Source organism: Falco cherrug, chromosome 1 (assembly GCF_023634085.1).
Source record: "Falco cherrug isolate bFalChe1 chromosome 1, bFalChe1.pri, whole genome shotgun sequence".
In the NCBI taxonomy this organism is placed as follows: domain Eukaryota; kingdom Metazoa; phylum Chordata; class Aves; order Falconiformes; family Falconidae; genus Falco; species Falco cherrug.
The window spans coordinates 34,271,799-34,294,200 of NC_073697.1; the positions used below are offsets into that span (position 1 = coordinate 34,271,799).

Here is a 22,402-nt window from a genome sequence, read left to right on the forward strand (position 1 = left end):
TCATAGAAGTCAAAATGACTTAAGAAATTGAGCATTACTGCCGAAAAAATTATGACAGTTTTTATTCATTTCTTTGCAAGATCTCACTTGCACACTTATGAAGGAGCTTATGGGTGTCTCCACTGCATTCATGAATACATAAACAATGTATTTAAGATCTCAGTAGACAATCTGAGAGGAGCTAAAACAAAGCATGAAGCAGGAAAAAAACAAACTGCATCTCATGTTACCGTGATGCTGAAGAGGCCTCTTGGCTATCTGAGCATTCTGAATTTTATTAAATTTGAGGATGTTTTGTCAATACAGTTTGCTGATAACATAAAGGCTGTAGACACTTGGTGAAAGGAATCGTACTATCTTTTAAACAGTTTAACTGATGCTGCTCTACGAGTATTGCAAATAATGAAATTTTCACTGGTGAAAATGCATTGGATTTTTTTCCTCAGGTCAGGCAAGAAGCTCAGGTCCTATAGGAAGACTTATCTTAATCTCATAGACTTTTCTGGAGCTATGTCAATTCATACACTCTAATGATCGGGGGTGGGGTGTTCACTGCCTTTTTTTTTTTTTCCCCCCCGCTGTGGTAAAAGAGTTTTCAGATACAAAATTGCTTTTAACCCCAAATTATATTTTTGGGGTAGAGTTTATCTCTTCTGCCATACTTTTCATCACATTGTTATAACGTTTTGTAAGGCTGCCAGATCCACACAGAGATGAAGATCAGACAACCATTAGACAATTAAGCATTCTTTGAAACACCATTAAATAAATTAACTTAAATTGACTTTGAGATAACTATAGGACAAAGATCCACAAATCATTAGCAGGATAGTTTCAGGTATCAGATCCTTTCTAATTCTCTTGTTCACTCTTCATCAGAATGAAAGGAGTTAATAATTAGTTTAAGTGCTTTTATTTAAAAAATCAAGTCTTCCACATTCTGGCTATGATCCTGAAGCACAGCCTCTCAGAGTATAAAGTGAAAAGGACCACTGTTGTCATCTCTCACTCTGTTCCATCACCATCACAGGATTTACTTGCAAACTGCATAATCCTAAGGAGAAATGCCACATAATTTTAAGTGCAAATCCATTTATCCTTTTAAAAATCAGCTTGCTTACTGCAACTTCCTAGTATTTCATGAGGTATCCAAAAGCAATAAAGCTCCTCAGCAAAATAATAAAAAAAACCACCTTAGATGCAAGTAATCTGTACTTGAAGATTTAAAATGCCTATTTTTAGCAGCTGTAGCTTACTACCATCCTCAGGTATCAATGAAATGAAAACCAGGTTGTGATCATCACTGATTTTTTGGTGCTTAATGAACAAGGTAAGACATTCTCAGTTAGGATTTGGTAGGTAGTAGCAACCATTGACCGCTGTCTAATATGACCTGTAGCCATTTAAAGCACAGATTTATACACTTTTAAGATTATTTGCTTCTGAACTGTCTGTGACTTGTAAACGTGCAATGTCATTTTAGATTTAGAAGGCCATTTGCTGTCTCTTTTGCTGACTCTATTCTGGGTCTCTATGGATCATGGGTGTTAAGTTTTACCAGGACAGAAAGATCACTTACAAAGGAGCTGGGATGTGAGGAAAGTAGTAATCTCCTTTTGTTTCTCCCCAAACCAGTCTTCAAAAGCAGCAGCAGCCAAAAACTCTCGCAGTGGAAGCTCCTGTGAAATAAGCTCCTCGCCTGGCCCCATTGCAGTGTTAAGAAGCGCAAAAAGATGAAATTAATGTGTCTAGCCTCTGTAAGCTCTTTATCAACAGCATCAACCTACTCACTGTTGAGCAGGTCGATGATGACTAGGCGAGGATGTAGTAAAAAGTCAGTCATCACTTACAAACCTTCCTCCCTCCCCCAAAACTGCTGGCAAAGGGGTTGGCTAGTTAACAGCTATGAATCCCATAACAGAAAAATGTTTTTGAAATATCAATAATAAAAATCAACATACAATAGCCATGAAATGGAACAGAAACCACATTAGGGTTAAAGGAAACTGGATTTTGCTGGCACAATATATAGAGTGTGGAACTAAGAGCTGATTAAGTAAATTAATCACTTATGCAACCAAGTGGAACTTTAACTATGGAGCAATAAAAACACCTCATATAAAGGCAAAGGCATTCGGGATATCCACTAATTCAAAGACTGTTAATCTTCAAACTTGATAGTTAGAATGAACCTCCCCTCTTTAAACCCTAGGGGTTAGACATAGCTCATATGAACTGCTGAAATGAGAAAATGCAAGGCATGTATTAAATATCCCACAGGCAGCAGTACTTAGTCCTCTAAGAGGCATTCAGACTAGCTCTGTATACCTGAATGCTCCAGTGAGTTCTTTGTGTGTGCTATACTAGACAGTATTCTTAACGTGACACCAACAACTATATATCATCCCTCTTTTTCTCTTCCTAGGTGGACTCCAATTTTCTGCACTCAATACAGATTAATCTGTAAACCCTTTTCTAAAACGGTTTTCATTCTCTTCAAGAAGCAAAACAAGGAAGTATTGACTGTGCGCTTTTTATACATTAAAAAGGGAGTAGTTTAAAACAAACTTAAAAAAAAAAGTCAATTTTATACAGAAACTAAAAACTGAAGAGTTGTATGTCAGATCAGAAACCCCCCCACACACACACATTTATAGAGGGAAATATGACATCTAAGTTCAATAGGACGTTTGGTTATGAAAGGAAGGGAGCAACAAAGGTACCTCGCTAAGCTTCCAGTGTATGTAATGTGGAACTTCTACAGGGTAACTAAACTATGGTTCTTTTATAGTCAGGAAGCAACAGAATATATAGGATGACCAAACCATTTTCAGATTTTTTCAGTATCAGAAAAATTATACCCATTATTCATGTGTACCTTTGTATTCACGTGTACCTTTGATTCCTTTTTCTACCAATTTACTTAAAGGGAGCTTAGACGAATAGCTTTAATTCAGACGTCTTCACCACAAAGAACAACTCTGTTCCTTAGGTTTCATGGGAGCTTGCCTTTCCAAACCAGCATTTAAATTCAGTTGCAAAGGACAAAACATTTAGTTATGGAACTTTTATTTGATTTCAATAGGACTTTGACATCTATGTGTCTCAATGCAACCACACTTCCAGACCACTAACTTTATCAGCTCCCAGATCTGTTCAGTGCCTTGCACATACAGAAACAAAGACAGTACTATTCAGCTAGAGAAAAGTGCTAAGAAGGAAAAAACTGCCAACAAAACAAACATCTTTATATCACGTTTTACCTACCACTCATCTGGACTAAACAGAAGTTTTACATCCACTTTGAAGGGTAGATAAGAGGATATATGTAGAGTACATTAATGACCAGAGGTTCTCCTTTATAACCTGCAGATACAGAAATTCCTTAAAATATTTGAGTTCTGATGCACTAATCCTAGCAAAATCTCAAATAAGTTAAATACATTTAAGCTCATGGATATTTATGCTATATTTTTTTTAAATCAGTAAAGAAAGGTAGGTCTTAATGCAACAAATTCTCACAGCTGTTTTAGCAGCAGCCAAATCTGAAGAGACAGAGAATTTTAAAAATGCCCTAAAACTCTCTCAAGAGGCATTTGCTATTATCTCCTATATGAAAACACAAACCACAAATACTTAAATATAAAAATATAAAACCTTGGAAGATTTCAAGAGTAAGGAGAGACAATAATACATAATTTCTTGCTTAAAGGCAACTTCAGCTCATAAAAATAATTATCAGTATAACTGATACTTCCCTCATTACCTTCTCAGGAGGTGCAGTGTCCTGTCATGCACAACTTTGAGTACAATTAATTACTTATCGCCTAATAACAGATAAAGATGTCTACATAAAGTATGGCGCAGGCGATCAGATCTCATCCTGTAACAGTTACCCTCAGCTACCTCCATAAAACCCCTCTGTAAACTCACTAGAAAAGATGGGAGGGAAATTGTGGGAATTAACGGTATTTCACTGAGAAACTCAAGAATTTCCAGTCACCAGCCCTACACAGATACACATCTGTAAGGATTAGTGAAAGTAAAAATCACTCTCCACCAATGCTGTTCATGTTTCTTGTAACCCACAGATTAATCCAGCAAATAAAATTATTAGTTGACCAATAATTCTCCCCATAAAACCACAACAAACAAACAAAAAAAAAGCAACACCCAAACCTTGTATGTTTACTTAAAATTTAGGTGAGCAAAACTGGAATAAAAAATTTCAGCAAAATGGTGTGTGATCATAAGTATCAATGAAAATAGAGTTTAAATTTTAGCATTAATCAAAGATGCCATGTTTTAAATGACATTTATCACCCAAATAAGAATTAGTATGAACTTTAAAGATGACTGTTGGCTTTTCTGAAATGTTTCACTATGATTTGCAAATGCAAAAATATATCTGAAAGAAAAGCAAATTGAATAGCAATGTACAAAACAGAACAAAATGGAAGTTTTCAATGTTACAGAAAATTTTGACATTTCAACATGTTTTACATCTTCATATTCATGTTTAGGTAAGCTTCAGAATTAAAAAAAAATATGAAAACCATTCACAAGTATTCTAATGTTCCCATTTATCGAATGTTTGCCAAGTACTTCAACATGAAGAAATTAATTTCTTCCGAATTCATGATTTTTTCCACACATGGCTAATCACAACATCCAGTCCTGAGGACAAGATCCTTTCCTTCAATAATCTGCTCACCATTACTCATCGACAGAAAATGGTGTCATCAGAAAATGGTGTCATGAAAAGAGTGAAATGCACCAACTGGCTGAAGCTGGTACCTGAGCAATTTCTATTAGCTACGCTGCAGCTGCCTCAACATCCTCTATCTCATCTGATGCAACAATTAATCAAAAGGAACCTTGTAAGAAAGATGGAGGGACACTTTTTAACAAGGCCTGCAGTAACAGCACAAGGGGTAACAGTTTGAAACTGAAAGAGGGTAAATTTAGACTGGATGTAAGGAAGACTTTTTATGATGAGGGTGCTGAGAGAAGTTGTGGATGACTCGTCGCTGGAAGTCTTTGAAATCAGGCCAGATGGGGCTTTGAGCAACCTGATCTAGTGGAGGGTGTCCCTGCCCATGGCAGGGGAAGTTGGACTAGATCATCTTTAAAGGTCCCTTCCAACCCAAACCATTCTGTGATTCTGCAGAACTACAGAAACTGTGATCCTCCAAGGAATGACAATTGTAGGACAGAATGGGAACAAAAACTGCAAAAAAAACCCTATAAGCTAAAGTTTGAATTTAAAAGTAGTTTTCAACAGTATTATTTTAAACTAAAACCAGCTTTATTTAAAATAACATTTGAGTGGTTTTGATGGGTAACTCGGATTTTCAATGAAATTTCAGGAAAGTTTCATACCATACCACTGGTGCATTTTTGCATAGCAAAGTTCTGTTTTGCCATGTGATGGGATGATCAATCCCCATCTTTTTAAGCACAGTAATTTTGAAAATTATGTTATTTATAATATTAGGAAAAAATAATCTCTCTTTCAACTCACAACAATTTATCTTTTTTCTACCTTTAACTCTTCCTGCTCTCTTCCCTCCCTCCATGTTCATGACAGTAGCACTACCTGACTCCTTGAGCTTCTTTCTTTCCTTTGAAAATGATGCCCAGTGTACAGAACTACCCTGCAAAAAAGAGGAGCAAAAGACATGCATGCGGTTGACTTGGAGTTCCTCACATAAACATAATACACATATGACTCCTCCTCCTTTTTATTTCCTCAAGGGAATGGTTTGTGTTTCAGACTACCAAAAGCTCTCTTCAACCATTGTCATTTACATAGCTTTAATTTTTAAATAAATATATGGTTCTATATGAATTCTTACATAGGCCCTGTAAACCTCCTGGAACCAGATCAAGTTCTTCGTTTTCATGAGTGATTTTGTAGTAGACTGCCTTTTTTACGGAGACTTCAGGAGATGAGAAAGTTGTTTCTTCGCTGTGTTGGCCAGGAGAAGCCTACCATCCATACCGCAGAGTGCCAAGGAAAGCCTTTTCTTGTACCCACTTGCAGCTCAGATAGCCAGGAAACACAAACTACCACATGATATACCAGGAATCCTCTGAATGTTATCTGTCCAGCCCAACAGCATTCCCAAACAGCCAACTTTCTACCCAACATCACCCCAAAATATACCCCATTGTGTTCAGCAACTCAAATACCCAATGTGAGGTTTTGTATGGGGGATTCCAAACCTCCCTCCCCAAGTCTTGCCATTTTGGCAAGTTGTGAAGGCTGAGCGGTTCACGTTATACTCCTGGCAACATAACAGCATACGAATCCAGGCCAGTAAAACAGCAGACTGACAAAATTTTTAAAACACCCTGAATCTTTTGTATGCCACTGAACAGGTTTTCTTCCTGAGACATCACTGGTTTCCACCATAACCTAGCCATTTTTGTAGGGTTTTCCTTGCCACCTAGAAAAAAATAGCAGTTTGTTATTTCATTTATTTATTTTTTATTAACTCACAACAGCTTGCCCAAATAACTCTAACAGGAATACTTGCATGTTGTATTACAAACTTACAGAAACTAAAATGGGCCCAGTGGAGAACAGGTGGCCCCAAATTTACTCATCACCCTGGGACACAACTAAAACTCAAGAGAAAAACAAAACAAAATTAAGAAAAGCAGATACGAATTTTTCCCAGTTTATTTTCTTTGCTAGCACAAAATCTAAAGCAATGATGATACATATATGACCCCAACTCTTTCCTAATTTTCTTTGTACAGACTGGAATATTACATATTTTTTCCATTTTTTAAAAACCTACAGAGTATGCTATACATTATGCAAGTGTTTTACAATAAAAAAAAATTACCACACATATTGGATTCTGTTTTATAGTATCATGGTTGTTTAGTCTGTACAGCTAATAGTTCTCTAATATTTCTCTCTCACTTAATAAAAAACCTAATCCTAAAGATTTCCTTTTATTTTTAAGCGGAACATTTCATACTCATATAAGACATCTGAGCAACAGCTATCCACAAAGTTTCACTTTATTTCAGTGTTCATAATATCCATTTTCTAGTTGTTTTATATTCACATGCATTTAAAGAATTTTTTCCAACGAATCTGCACTGCTTGTATTAATCACCATCAGAAAGCTTCCTTACTGTACCAAAGCTGACAATAAAAAACAGAAGTATGAGATTAAAAAATTCAAATAGGCTCCAGCTAATGGAGACTAAATCCAACAGCAAAATCCGTGGCTCAATTTTTCTTCACTACTATTTGGAATCTATATTAATGTATGTTATTGCCCCCCCACCCCCTTACATCTTTTGATGGCTGAGAATCTTGCTTCCCACTGTTTCAGACAATGGAGGCTTAGAGAGCAGAAACAGTTTCAAGGGGTGGTGCACATTTAACTACTACTTCCCAGCCCTAAAAGCACACACTGGCTTTTCTCTTCGTTTGGACAAAAAGACAAGGAGGCTAATTGAAAACTCTTATCTTGGCCCATTTCTACTGCTTTATCTCAGTTAACTACAAAATATAGTTTAATGCAGGAATCACTTCATAAAATTCTGGTCTCTGAATACAGTTATACTTAATGACAATTCTTTGGTCTGGCCTTCGACATCTATTGCTCTATTTAAAAATGAACATTTTAATTTGGCACTCAATGAATCTGTAACTGCAGTTGTATTTTAGAAACAGAGCTTTAACGTAACTTCATTCGTAACTATATACAGAGTTGTTATTGCCTGCCATTAAACTCTTCTCCCATAAACTCTATGTTTTTGGGTGCAGAATGACTCATTTTTCTTGCAGAAAGATTTCAAATTTTTAATAAATAACCTAGGGTTTAGAAGATTTTATTTCTGAAATGAAATTCGTATGTGATTCTATTTTATTTTTTACGCTTTTTGGTGATAGTCTGATACTTTCATATGACATTTTATCCCCCATGGTGTTCATACTAATCTGATTTTACCTTGGAAAGGTATGTGACATATCCATTTAGAATTCAAACTAGTAGTGCAGGTTCAAGCTCACTAGTAAATTCAACAACAAGGAAAACCAGGGGTAGATTCTGCTTCCAAGGATTTGTGTGTATGGGAAGAAAATAAATGCACTAACTGCAATTCCCTATTTTCCATGTTGCAATATTCCAGCTTTTCTTTGTTAACTGACAAAAAACCGAGCATTTTTTTTTAATGGGCTATCAGTGATTTCACTCCCGTTTACAAAACCATAATGGATTTCTTTTCAGCAGATTTTTTCATATACATAAGAAAATTATTAACTGTTTTGTTCAAAGTATTGCTGTATTTATCCTTGCCAGATTTTTTGTTTGTTTGGATTTTTTTTACCTCTGCATGCTTAGGTAATCCTACTGGAATCAATGGAATAAGACCTTGTGCAACATCAGTGCAACAGGACATTTACTGAAACGCAAGACTAACTGACAGACCTCTCTGTGCTCAGGGCAGCGGCCCTGATGCTTGTTCCAGTCTTTGCTGAAGTTAAGGACTGAAATCTGCTTGTGTCTACTTGTACTTCAACTAAAAAGCATTACATATCTATTCCTGCTGAACTCTGAGCTTGTCTGTGGATGCCATGAAGCACATACCACGTGAGAATTTCACAAGTGTTCATAAAGTGCTATTGAAGCCTCCTTGCATATTGTTAAAACTTTCCTATGTCTTGATAAATGACGAGAAACAAAGTTGGCTTGTACAAATATATACAGTACTGCTCTAAAGGTTGTATTTGACAATAAAAGTAAATTCATCGAGGGACTATATGTCATTTAATACCTAATGCCAGAGAACTAAAGAACCTTTATGGCAGGAAATTCTTAAGGAAACTCAGGAACACACATATATATATATATATATATGATCATATAATACATTGCACATTACCGTGAGAATTATAGAAGCAAGTTTTTAAAATAAAAGACCTAAGGTGTATGAGATCATGGCTGAAAACAATCACCCAATGCCAAGATATTTTTAGGGTAATGGCTAAGTTATGACTGAAAAAGACCACCTTAAAATACTGGTTTATCTTGCAAACAGGACTTCATTCCTATGCCATACAGCTGGGCAAAAAGAGAGATTTTCCTGCCTTCTTACACAGATGTGCTGCTTTTATTCTTAAGTGTTTATACTGCATACAAAGCAATAAAAGGAAATAATGGTCAATGTTCAAAGTGTGAGTCTGGGCACTGGAAACTATAGTTTCCTTTCTGGGAAGTCATGACTGACTCAACTCCCAACATAAAACGGTACTTCTCCCCCCAGCACTCACAGGGTTGGCTATATTACCTCCTTTTTCTAATTTGTAGTTTATTAATATCCTTCCTGTATACATATACTATCATTCTTTCTGAGTCTCAGACTTCTTTCATTGTGTTCTCCTATACTCTCCTATATAAATGTCCTTGTCATTTTTCCTCCTGTACCATTCCTGTCTCAGTTGTACCTCGGTCTCATGCACCATCCTGCCTCTCTTGTAGATACACAAGGAACCTTCTCTTCTCACCCAGGGCGTGACTAAACTCTGGGGTGAAGCCTTTGATACCGAACGCATTGGTCTGACCTGTTTATACAATCAAGTCATCCCAGATATTCTTTTAGTAATTAAAAATAATAAAGATAGATCCTGAACCTTGACAATTAGTTCAAGAATGACAACATATACAATGTGTCAGGTTGATCAGAGGTCTGGGGATATCTCCCCCTCTTTCAGTTCTTGCTTCTCTCAAAGTGAATTCTTGAACAAAGATACTTTATATAAGCATCTAATCTGTAATGTTTGGAGCAACTCTGGAGGACAGAGATGCCATTTTGGTATGGAATCTCACAATTGCCAGTTTTTTACAAAGGTCCAAATATAGCCATTTACCTGTACTGTATTTAATCTGAAAGGTTTGGGGATTTTTGTGAAAAATCAGGCATACAGCTCCACTCTTCTCACAGACTACTTTTTGTGGAAAAAAAAACCAAAAAGAAAACCTAAAAAGACAAACAAATACTCAAGACAGGAAATGTTGCTGCAAAAACCTGAAATTATATTCTTATATTTAGCTTTCCAAAGACTTTTAAACAAAAAGGTAATGAGGCAAAAGATATTTGTGAACACAAATTTAATTTTAACAGCAGTGGACTTAATACAAGAATACTGTTTTGAGAAAAAAAACCCACTGTTTTGCAATGCAACAATCTGTATCACCTTAAGTATTTAGTGCAAGAAAATTATATTTCTGATTTTCCATGTCTCTCTCACTTCCTCAATTTTAGATGCATGCTTTGACATCAAGAATTTGTTTCCTTGTTGAATGACAAAATCCTCTGCATCAATTATTTCCTTGTTTTATGTCTTCTGTTTTATGTTACAGTATTATCTCCTTTGACTAGTGTAAACGCTACACATACGTTATGCTCACTGCTCCTTGACAATCTTTCCAAATTCTTTGCCTGTTCTCTGACAAATTTTCTATTTTCAAAACAACTAATGGTTCAATCCCTGTAACTCTGTGGAATCTGAACTAATCTTAATGGATGACAGGATTATACTACAGTCTTTGTACTGTACTCCTGTCACTACAGTTCTTTGCACAGCCTCCAAAGCAGCAATGGAAGTACAGCAAATGGAGCTTCCATGAGATGCCTGCAGCTCATATTTCCCACTCCCAGTAAGACCTGTCAGTCTACATTTCACGTGTAGTTCTCTTTTTCCCCTCAAGAGTAAGCCCGTTTCATAATAATGGAGTAGATTTCCCCCCTTTTAGCCCAGCTTCTCCACGACGGTTTCTGGGTCTTAGAATTACTGTTTCACATTTTATGTACTAAACTGCATTTAGCACCTGTGGGTTCATGCAGCTGGAGTGAACAAATACTTCCGAGTTTTCTCACACTGTTACTGTTTTCCTACGATCAAAGAATTATCCAACTAATTCAGAAGAAAACAGAAATATAGAAAGGCTAATCTAGATGCTGAAGTAAACATGGTTACATCCTATAAATACACAAAAACAAGCAGAGAGAAATAGGTGACTATTTAGGTCTTAACAAGCACCATTTAAGAACAAAGAGGTCCCAAATTTTATAATGTCATAGTTGCTCTTTCAGCTACTCTATTCACAAAGTTGTCTACAATGCTACACTGATATATCATTTTCACAGTGCCTAAAAGAACACGAAAAGGACTTAAGTAAAAATTTTGTGTGCTTTTATCTATAGCAAAACAAACTATGAAGATGCTACTACAGTTATACAATAACGACACTAAAATCAACAGTCAAAGTTAGCAGAATTAAACAAAAAAAAAAAAAAAAAAAGAAGAAGAAGAAAAAACAACGCATGGCATTTTATCCATACACATTTACAGAAATTGCTGGTTATCCTGGTAACCTGGAGCTATGCTCCAGGCAATCTCCCAGGCAGTAGATAACAAAATCACTTTGGGATTCTTACTGACACAAAAGATGTTCTTATAAGACAGCCTTTTGATTTGAGAAGTTAGAAGTATTTGATACAACAGTGTAGTGGTTTAACCCCAGCTGGCAACTAAGTACCATGCAGCCGCTCACTCACCTCCTCCCCCCATGGTGGGATAGGGAGGAGAATCAGAAAAAAAGGTAAAACCTGTGGGTTGATATAACAACAGTTTAATAATTGAAATATAATAATAATGTAATTATAATTATAATGGTAGTAATGAAAAGGGAGGGAAAAAAGAAAAAAAAAAAAAGGAGACAGACATAAAACCCAAGACAGAGAAGTGATGCACAATACAATTCTTCACAACCCGCTGAATGATGCCTGTCCAGTCGCCAGGCAGCAACTGGCTCCTTCTGGCCAGCTCCTCCCGGTTTATATACTGAGGATGACGCTCTATGGTACGGAATATCCCTTTGGCTAGTTTGAGTCAGCTGTCCTGGCTGTGCTCCCTCCCAGTTTCTTGTGCACCTGCTCACTGGCAGAGCATGGGGAACTGGAGAAGTTCTTGACGTAGAGTAAAAGCACAACTTTGCAACATCTAAAATATCAGCATGTTATAAACATTATTCTCATACTAAATCCAAAACCACAGAACTGTACCAGATACTAGGAAGAGAATTCACTCTATCCCACCTGAAACCAGGACAAACAACTGTGAATCTTATTCTGTAGCAAGAGTGAACCTGTTCTGCTTATGGACCCCCATGTATATTAAATTGCATCATAGGACAAAGTTTCCAGCACACTAGCAGTGGGACAGGTAGCAGTGCTGTATTTTTTTTTATTATTATTATTCTAATATTTTTAAAAAATCTTTTGTTTCTCTTTTATATGGTTATTGGCTTACATATGACTAGACTTTACATGTGACTATGTAAACATAGTTTACTTGGGTTAGTCAGTTTTCTCACACTGTTACTCTTTTCCTGCAATCAAAGTATTCTCTGACTAATTCAGAAGAAAACAAATATTAAAAGGCTAATCTAGATGCTGAAGGAAACATGGTTACATCCATAGAAAACATACTTAACTTGGGTTAGTAACCCCAAGTCACAACCATTATTATATTAGGTATGATGGAAAGAAACAAGCACATCCTAGAGTATAGTTACCTCTTTCATGTCATGCAGTGCTTATAACCAGGCCAGGAGCTCTGCTCTTTCTTTCTGTCCTGGAGAAGTCTTACTGTTTCAGGCCAACTTGCTATCTTAGATTTACCACTGGACTTAATTTCTTTTGGGAAAAGACTCAATCCCCTTGCTTCTGTGAACTAATTGAAAAGTCTGTGTGCAATAACTAATTTAACCTGTAGTTCCAATCCTTCAAGTGCTACTCATTTTTTTATAAGTTCAGACCTCAATGCACAGTATCATGCAGTGTTCCTAAAATATTAAATTAGGGAAGCATAACAAACACACATTTGCCAGTTAGATCAGTAAAGGTTTAGCCTTAAGAGGAAAGGAGAAGGTTGGGTGTCAGGAAGGAGAAAAAGGCACAGGGCAAATATATTCCAAAGAAACCAAAACTTCCTGAGGTCTGTGCCAACATGAAATTATTTCTGAAACCTCATGGAGCCAAATCTGCAATGACATCCTGACACACAGGTCAATGTATATTTATAATGTAACACCTAAATCACTAAATCAAACTAGTGGGAGAGAAAGAACTGAAAACCATCAGAATAGAAAACAGATTAAATTATCAGGTAGGAATAGCAATCTTTTTTTCCCCCACAGATGTTTATCTCGTGCTACTTGGAGACCAGCAATACCCTGGCAAGAAAATACAGTATCAGCCAATGCTTTACCTAATAACACTACAACACAGACTCTATATTCTTTGTATTAAGAGGGTATCTACCACGAAGAAGCCATCATCTATGCTCAGATGGTGTACCTCAGCATTTATCTCATATATATATATAGAACATTTTTATAAACCAATTGAAAACATTTAGCATACTGGCTGCTAGAAACAGCCATTGGTTTAACACAACAGACAACAAATGATTGAGGTTACTCAGATGACTTAGAAATGTGGGTCAAATTAAATGTTACAAATAAGCATGGGGTTTGATCTGTCCTGTTGACCAGCTTGCTCGAGATAATAATGACTGATTCACTCTGAAATGCTGTATCAAATACAATTGATTTCTGCCATCTGAGAAAAGGAAACAGCGTTATAAAAGGAAATGCATGTTAGGGAAAACCTAGGTATATTGAGCATTGGGACCAGACTACTATGGTGGTTTAATATTAATTACATGCCACGTAAGACAAACCACCATAGCAGAACTTAAAGGTAATGCTTTTCTCAATGGTACGATCTAAAGCAGAACCTACTAGTTAGGCTTTTCCCTTATTCCAGGATTTTTTAAATCATTAGCTAACTGCCTTTGTGGGCATCTGATGACATTACCTCCTGGCTGGTGTGGTGTTTGTTTTTTAGTTAGATAGTCCTGCACGCTACAATATGCAGCTACATTGCTGCATTTAAGAGGTCATTGGTTTAGCATCAAAAAGGTCACAAAAAGCAACCACATGGAGTGTGATCCTCCTCTGAATCCCTAAGCACTCGACTGGTATGACTTGGGAGGTAAAGGAAGGTGACTGGAAGGTTTTACTCAGTAGAAGGTTTCCAAGCAACCTTGCACAGTTGAGCAGCCTCAGGCAATGGGAACAATTACTATCTCTGGCAAGGATCCATTAAAGGGAAGCCTGCAGCAACACCGTTGTATTCCCACCACCAGCGGCTATAAATACAGGCTACATTAAATAGGATAAGAAATAAAAGACAAACAAACCCAGGAATGGCGTGAGCAGAGGGCTGTGCAGACTGACTAATTTTTGGCATTGTTTTAACTCCAATTCTTGCAGAACATAGTAAAAGGATGAAATAGCATTGCTTAAAGCACAAAACTTTGTACTGTAATATTTCTAATACATTTGACGTTTTGGTCTAAGCACTATCCTGACATACAGCAAAGATAACTAGCTGTTGTGAAATTGCCAGTCTCACAATGCATTACCAGTTCAACCCCCTTAAAGCTATAATTTAGATCCTTGCTGGGACATTTTAAGGTAGGTCAGGTTTGGATTTTTTCACATTCTTATCTCATGCATACAGAGGATTTCACAAAATCTAAGAAATCCAGCCCAGACAGATGAGTGAATTGGTGGTGGGTCTGAAGAGATGCAACTTGGATGCCAGGCAGCTACTCAGTGGTTTTAGACTGCAAATTGCAAGACAGGTGGAAGAATTAAGAATATGGTGAAATATTTTTTTTATTATTTCTTACAGCCATGTTTTTAATGAAACTGCTAAGAAGCAATTCCTTTTAAACACTGCATTCAAATTATTTATGTTATGTGGGGCAACCTGATATGAAATCCTATCATCTTCTACCATTAGCATTTATGATCAATTTACATAAGCCTTAAAGCTTGTCTCTTTCTTGTTAAAAAGCAACCTGATGTTTTAATTGAAATGTTTGTAAAGGAAATTCAGTATGTAGAGAAATAATTTAGAAGATTTCATTAAATAAATTAATCTTGCCATACTTCCTTTGAACCATGCAGCTTCTATGCAACTGATTTTCTTTTCAGCAAATACCCGGCCATAATTAAGGATTTTTTAAGCTCTGCAGAAACACAGACTCTTGTAATACCAAACAAATTACTCAAAATTTGCAATATGTTTGGTACTACTGTTAGTTTCATATTTGGCATTAAACAGTGTAATTTATTTCCTACAATGTCAATGAAATTACATTTGCAAGAATAAACCATCATATGTCCTGTTTTCAGCAGATATTTTTGTGGTACATCTTACCAGAGCACAAAAAAAAAAAAAAAAAAAAAGAGTTGGGAAAAGTAGAGATTGTAAAACTAAAAATATCATTGATTCTCCTTTGAAAATAAAATAGTGGACCGTCTGTCATGCTCTGACAGACTTAGAAAAAGCATAAAGGAACAAATTACTCAGTTGCTGTGCAGCAAAAATAATCTATAGATAAGTGAGGCCAATTTACAAGCCACAGTTGAAGCATTGTACTTCTACCAAGAGAGGTGTTGAGCAGTACAATTCAACATTAAGTCATCCAAAACAAATAAACCAAGACATGTGCAATGCTGAATAATCATACCTGTTGCCATACAATTTTTTGAAAGTTCAATAAACTTTAAAAATTTCCAGAAGGGAAAAAATCAAGTAATTTTAACACCTATTTTCTTATTTTAATCAAATCAAGATAGTAGTTTATCAAATATTTGTCTTAGCTTTTTAGAAAGATACTGGGCAATAAAAAGCATAATTTCTGATGAGTTTTCCATTATGCAAACAAGCTTTCTTGCATAATAAATGTAAAATAATGATTTTTTGCAGTATTCCAAATAAAGGTAGAATGTATCTTTCTCTACCTTTCTATTATCCTGCTACAGCAGATGGTGATGACGCATAATCAGATTTAAGAGTCTCATTCAGATCAATTTCTGGTTTTTCTACCATCATTTAACCATTTAGATTGTTTGCAAACTGACTTTAATATACAGAAAAGACATTTGCATCAAGCTGTGCTCATTCAGGCACACACAGAAAAGCTTTACACAACCTGAAGTTATTGTACAGCCAGTTGTTAAATTATTATACTTGAAAACTTGTATAAGTTTGTACCTAAGTTTAAATCTTTGTCTAAACTTAGGACACGGGGCTTTTTTTTTTTTAGTGTCTTTCATCAGCATAAATGATTATTGCACAGTTGGATTTCCCCCCCCCCCCTCCCCTTTTGAGCTCTTACCGTCTAATCAGCCCAGAACACAGATTAAGACTGTCATGTTGCATCAGGAGTTCACAGTGAGTGCTCACTAGAGTGCCTTTAATCCTCCAAGGTTTACTCAAATGTCACAACCATCTGGAGGAAAAGGAGACTCCTTGCTGGGTTCTACTGACCACAAATTATTTGTAAGGAGGAAAAAAAAAAGACAATAGAAAGCAAAATGCTAAATATTTTCTCCCCTCCCCCTCAAACACACCGAAACACACCCACAGAACTACTTTTGATATCATGAATAAAACCAGGAACAACCTCACAACTTCACTCTAACTACTAAAACTTAGTAGATGTATAAAGTCATTTTTGTTATCACAGACCCAGAAGAGCAGATAATGCAATATAATTAGAATACTTCAATGAAAACTCATCTTACATGCTTGTTATTATTTTAACAATATATAAACATCTTATTTGGACTACAGACCCATTATATCACGTTCTTTGTCAAACACTCTGAAGTTACACTCCATGTTTGGAAAAATTATAGATTTTTTTACTCCATACTTTTTATTCCTTTGTAGCTCAGAGATACTTATAAAATCACTGTGAGAAACTTAAAATTATATAAATATATGTTAAATAACAGGGAGCTCATAGTCTCTTAATCAAATTACAAAAATATAATGGCAGCTTTACCACAGCTTTTATCAGAAAGTAGAAATCTGGCAAAGAATAAAAATACATGGCATTACAGCTTTGCTCATAGCTTTTACTTCAGGGCAGGGCAGTGGTGGTGGGAGGGTACACCCAATGCAAGCTCTTGCTGTCTATAAGGAAGAAATCTGGATCTAGTTTTCCCTTCTCTTTTAGAAGATACATTTCTAATTGTCTTCTCCAAGGAAAGCCACTTCCTTATCTGGCATGGACAACACTGGTAAGCCAGCTGCATCTCATTCTTTAAATAACTGCATCTGCAGCTGTACTTACCTTCTATGCACCACTTAGAAGCACTTGCCTGTGTTCAAGGTTAATCTTCCCTTTTAAAAGTTAGGGAAAAATAAGGAAAGAAATAGGTATTGTAGGCACTTTTGCTCCACTTCTGCTATACTTGTCAAAATGTCTGGCATTCCTGTCACTACTTGCTTCCTCTGCACATTTCATGGTTTAAAAGTTAAACTGGAGTGTGAAAGCATAGTAATAGAAGTGGGGAGCTTCCCATGGTCATCATCAGAACTGGAAGGGCTTTTTTCCAGTTAACAAGTCATTGTCCAAATTTTGCCTTTTCACCCTAATAAGTTACTTTAAAAAAAACCACCACAAAGCAAGCAAACAAAACTACAAAGAAAACAGCAAACCTTTTCAGAAGTACATGCCTTATTGCTTACAAAGTGTATGTCAACAGCATCTTTAACCATTGATTTTCTGTAAGCTCACTTTCATGTTTGCTCATTTAGATGCCATGGTATTGTTTCAACTCCAGAACTGACTAGCTAAATATTAGCGTTGATTACTCAAGGTGTCACTGGATTACTTGTAATGGCAATGAAGTGCCCTTGTTTCATATTAATATACCTATTTAGCAAAATTTCAGCCAAACCATATACCTATTTGCAATAAGTCCATTTAGTCATCTAAGCTTTTATTCTTTTAAGTGGAATCCTTGATCTCCAATATTTACATTCATGTGCTTGTAAATACTGCAGCGAAAGAGAAAAAATAACTCGTTTCAGAAATAATGACAACTAAGTCTCACCAATTCTGTATCTGATTTTGCTATACAAGCTGTAGGCACTACTTGAAATTAACTTCTGATACTTCACAATGAACAGTCCTTATGCACTGTGTAGGGCAGAAAGCACAATTTCTTTTCTCACAGACAGATGACATGTTCAGTTTTCATTATAAAAGAAGACAAGCCATTTTCATTCTGGCCCATACTATATTACTTACTTTACTCATAAGGAAGTACTATCTTCAGAACTGAATTTAAATTAATCATTAAAGCCAAGAAGTGTTTTGTTGTAAGAAATATGAAAATGTCAGCTGAATTCAAAACAAGAAAAACCAGGGTAATTACTGCAATGCGCTTTTTTTTTGCCCCTTTTTTTTTTTTTGTACTGAATATGGGAAGATGACAATTCTGTCCTCAGAGCCTTCAAAATAAATAAAACAGAGGTTTACTTTGAGTTTTAAATCCTATCTTGCAAAAGTCAGTTTTATTTATATTCCATATTCTTTCCCCAGGAAGGAAGTGCTATTCTTCACTCCCTTGCCTTATACCCACCTACCAAACATCAGGCAGCCAACTCAACCTGAAGAGTAAGACATGCTAGGCCATCAAAATTGTTCCAAAATCTAAATCTCTACAAATGCACAAAATGTATTTTCTGCTCTTTATAAAAAACATTTTTTGTTGTGATGACACTCCTGCTTCCCTGCTTCTTGCATGTGATGTGGGTTGGCAAAGGGTGCTTGAGCCCAGTCAGAAGTCGGCGGAGTTAAGTAATGAGAACTGATTGATACTTGGTCATTTCTGTTCTCAAACAAATTTACTTTCTAAAATTGAGTAAGCACTATGACAAGATACCATAGTTCTCAGAATTCAATAAAGTTATTAGATGTTATCAGCAAGCTTTTAAACTGTGTTAAAACACTGAAATATTCTATCATGCATGTGAATCACTCATTTTAAGAATAATAAATTTTCTTTTTCTAATTTGACAAATTTGTATAATAGCCATTATCTTTAGGCACAATAGCCACAACTCATTGCACGTACTAACAAAATCACACAGCCTCTTTAAACTTTTATCTAGCAAACTTGTGGCTATCTATAGAAAAGGTAAAAAAAATATTTTCATCAGAGAAAAAATATGCATTAAATAACCCTTAATCTGCTGCAAAAGTAAAAGCAATAGAAAAAACCCTTTCCACTACATTCTGAGCAGGAACTGGCCAGGTTCAACAGAGGAAGAGGAAAGTGAGCTATAGCTATGTTATTTTTCAGGTCTGTGAGCTGACACTAAATACTGATCACTCTGAAACACTGGTTCAGTCAAGCACCAAAAGCTGAAAGGAAATCAACAGAGAACAAGCAAACAAAAATCTCACACAGGTATCATTTCTATGTGACTATGTTGTGCCAGCAGCAACTGGGAGATCATTCAACAGATAAGAGCAGATAAGTCCTTTGAATTTTGTACTAAAAAGTTACAAGCAATACAAAAGTGATAGCCCAACATAATGATAGATATTATTGTCATGTTCTCAAAGAGGCAGTAATGAAGAAGGTTCAGAATCTTCTTCCGTGGATATGTCAACATAAAAAGTTCATCATCTTTTCTCTAAAGCCTGGTGACAGCAATATCACTATTAAGATGTGCTGTAACCCAAACAGTGTAAACAGAAATTACATCAAAAGTTATTTTTGTAGTAGGGCCCTTTGCACATATAATATAAACATTGATTACAGGGATCTCAATTTAAGCAAAGTCAGTATCTGCTTCATTTACACTTTACTAGAACAATGTAAGGCTTTGGACTACTTCATGACAGAGTACAGGAGATTGTGAAGCCTCATCCCCCAGACTTTTAGTTGTTTGGTCATGCACTGGGCCCACAAATGAGTAATTAGGAAACAAAGATCCCATTTTACAACATGTCCAAGTAAGTACTGACATTTCAATACCAACTTAGATGCTTGTCAGAAGGGTTGCATTGAAGGACAAGGTTGTGTTTGCACTCACTAAAAAGCAAACTACAAGCAACAAATATTATGGTTATTTTTCACAGGATAGATGACAGTGTGTTCTGCCTTAAAGTAAGTTTAAAATTTCCAGAGAGAGAGATGGGGCAGCTATCTCTAGAAGTCAGAAAGCAACGCTGCCAGGGAGCTGCTAATACAACCCAAGGAGATTAAAAGAGTATGCTTTTCAACAGGTCTCCATATTAAAACAACCAGTAATAATTAATGAAGTGATAGGATGCTTTAGAGGATGAAGCAGCACATTTCATGTCGAGGGCCTACACTAATGAAGGTTCTTTCTACATGCTACATTCATAAAGAATGTGCATTCCCCAAACATGTACCAACAGCAGTAGAAAGCATCACTGCTCACAGCCTCCATGACCTGAATATAGAAAGACAGAGCAGTCAAGAAATTTAGAGAAAAAGCTGTCTACTGAATCCACAAGAAACACTTGCTGGGTGCTGGGAGAGGGGACTCAAGCTGAATAACTTGATACAATTTAGGAAGCTTTATAATATTTCTTTGAACAGGTGAGTGGGAGGTATGCATGTTCCTACTATACTTCATACTAATATGATTTCTCTTTTGAAATCTATATCAGGGACTGCATTTACCTGCATATCCCAGATAAACCAACTTGTTTCTACTGTAAAATTCTTCAGTTTCTCCACTTGAACCATTGTTTCGGAATGACTTGCTCAATTGCTTGAGAATCAGCTGTAACTATGATATGATTAAGCTTCATACACTGAAAGCAGATGATAAAAACACAAAACAGTGCACACGCATCTTAATATTTACAATAATTAATGCATAATATTGAACTACATTTTAAAAAATACTTAGTGTCAGAAATGTTCAAACATTTTGCTAATACGTCCTATCGGCTTTGACATGGAAGTAATCCCAGATGTTTAGCTTTTGATAATGCGCATCTGATATAAATGAAGATCAGTCTTAAATGTAGTATTTTCATACAAATGGTTTAATTAGATTTTTTTATAAATCTTTTGAAAAGGCAGAGATCAACAATCAGGTTCATATCATCAGTCATGTTCAGATGATTACAGCATTAATACTTTTAAGTCTGTTTAGTCACCACGTTCACCATACAACCTATCTGCTACTTCAGGTGTACAATAAAACACTCAATCATGTCAGCCCCAGTCATACGCAGTGCTCCCTTCCAGCTGTCTCACCTTATATAAATAGAAGGCATTTTAAATAAGAAACCAAACAATGTATCAGTGTGAAGATATTTCTACAGATGTCTATTAGAAGACAGCAAAGATATACAACATTAAACAATTAAGGCAAATAAGGATAAGCACACTTGGGATCTATATGAATGCAGAAATAAAACAAATATGGTTGGCAACTATACTGACACACCAAGTTACTATGTACTATAACCAACTCCTCATAAAAAGCAATTCAGGATTCAAAAATTCTTAGATCTTTTCCACACTGCAATGAAAAAAAAAAAAATGTTGCTAGCACAGACTTACTGTCTCTGTGATAAAATGAAAAGATACTGAGAGGCATCTCACAATACGTTCTGTAGCTATCTCCTATTTCCATTGCATTTTAACGTATAATAACTATGCATAATGTGTAAAACCTATACAGCAATTTTATTTTTTTTTTTAAAGAAATAAAATGCTTACAAAAAGAGGTTGGTTTGTTTACAAAAAACAGGGCAAGAACACCAAGCAAAGAGATTCAAGGCTCCTTGCTCAGCTGCTGGAGAGATGTCACTTGGGGGCACTCTGGAGAAAAAAACATATTCCCTCCTGAAGTTCTCGCAGAAAAAGCCATCTGCTCTTCACTAACTGTTAGCCTGCACTGTCACTCAGCTCTACCTATTTAAAATGGACGATAGGTGAAGAGTAAAGGAAGTGCTTACATACATTTTCTTTATTTACACAACTTTTTAGTGTCATCTAATTCACATTACTTATATACACATTTTTCATTTATCACAGCTTTCAAATGTGGGAAGAAAAAAAACTTTATGGTTTAGGAAAGACTGTGGTGGACTGACCATAGCTGCATACCAGGTGCCCAGCAAAGCTGCTCTATCCCTCCCCTCCTCAACTGGACAAGGGAGAGAAAATAGATCAGAAGAGATCACTCACCAGTTACCATCACGGGCAAAATCAATTCAACTTGGGGAAATGAGTTTACTTTATTACCAATAAAATCAGGGAAAGATAACGAGAAATAAAACTAAATTTTAAAACACCTTCCCCCCACCCCTCTATTCTTCCTGGGCTAAACTTCATCATAACTTTCTGCCGCTCCTTCCTCTTCAAGGGAGGACTCCTCACACTCCCTGCTTCAGCATGGGGTCTTCTCCCATGGGAGACAGTTCTCCACAAACTAT

General features: G+C 36.1%; 1 protein-coding gene across 18 annotated transcripts in view; it reads right to left on the reverse strand.

Annotated features, from left to right (window-relative positions):
- The window catches only part of SLIT2 (slit guidance ligand 2), a 266,529-nt gene that overhangs the window by 173,662 nt on the left and 70,465 nt on the right, over positions 1-22,402 (reverse strand). The gene's annotated exons all lie outside the window — the stretch shown is intronic.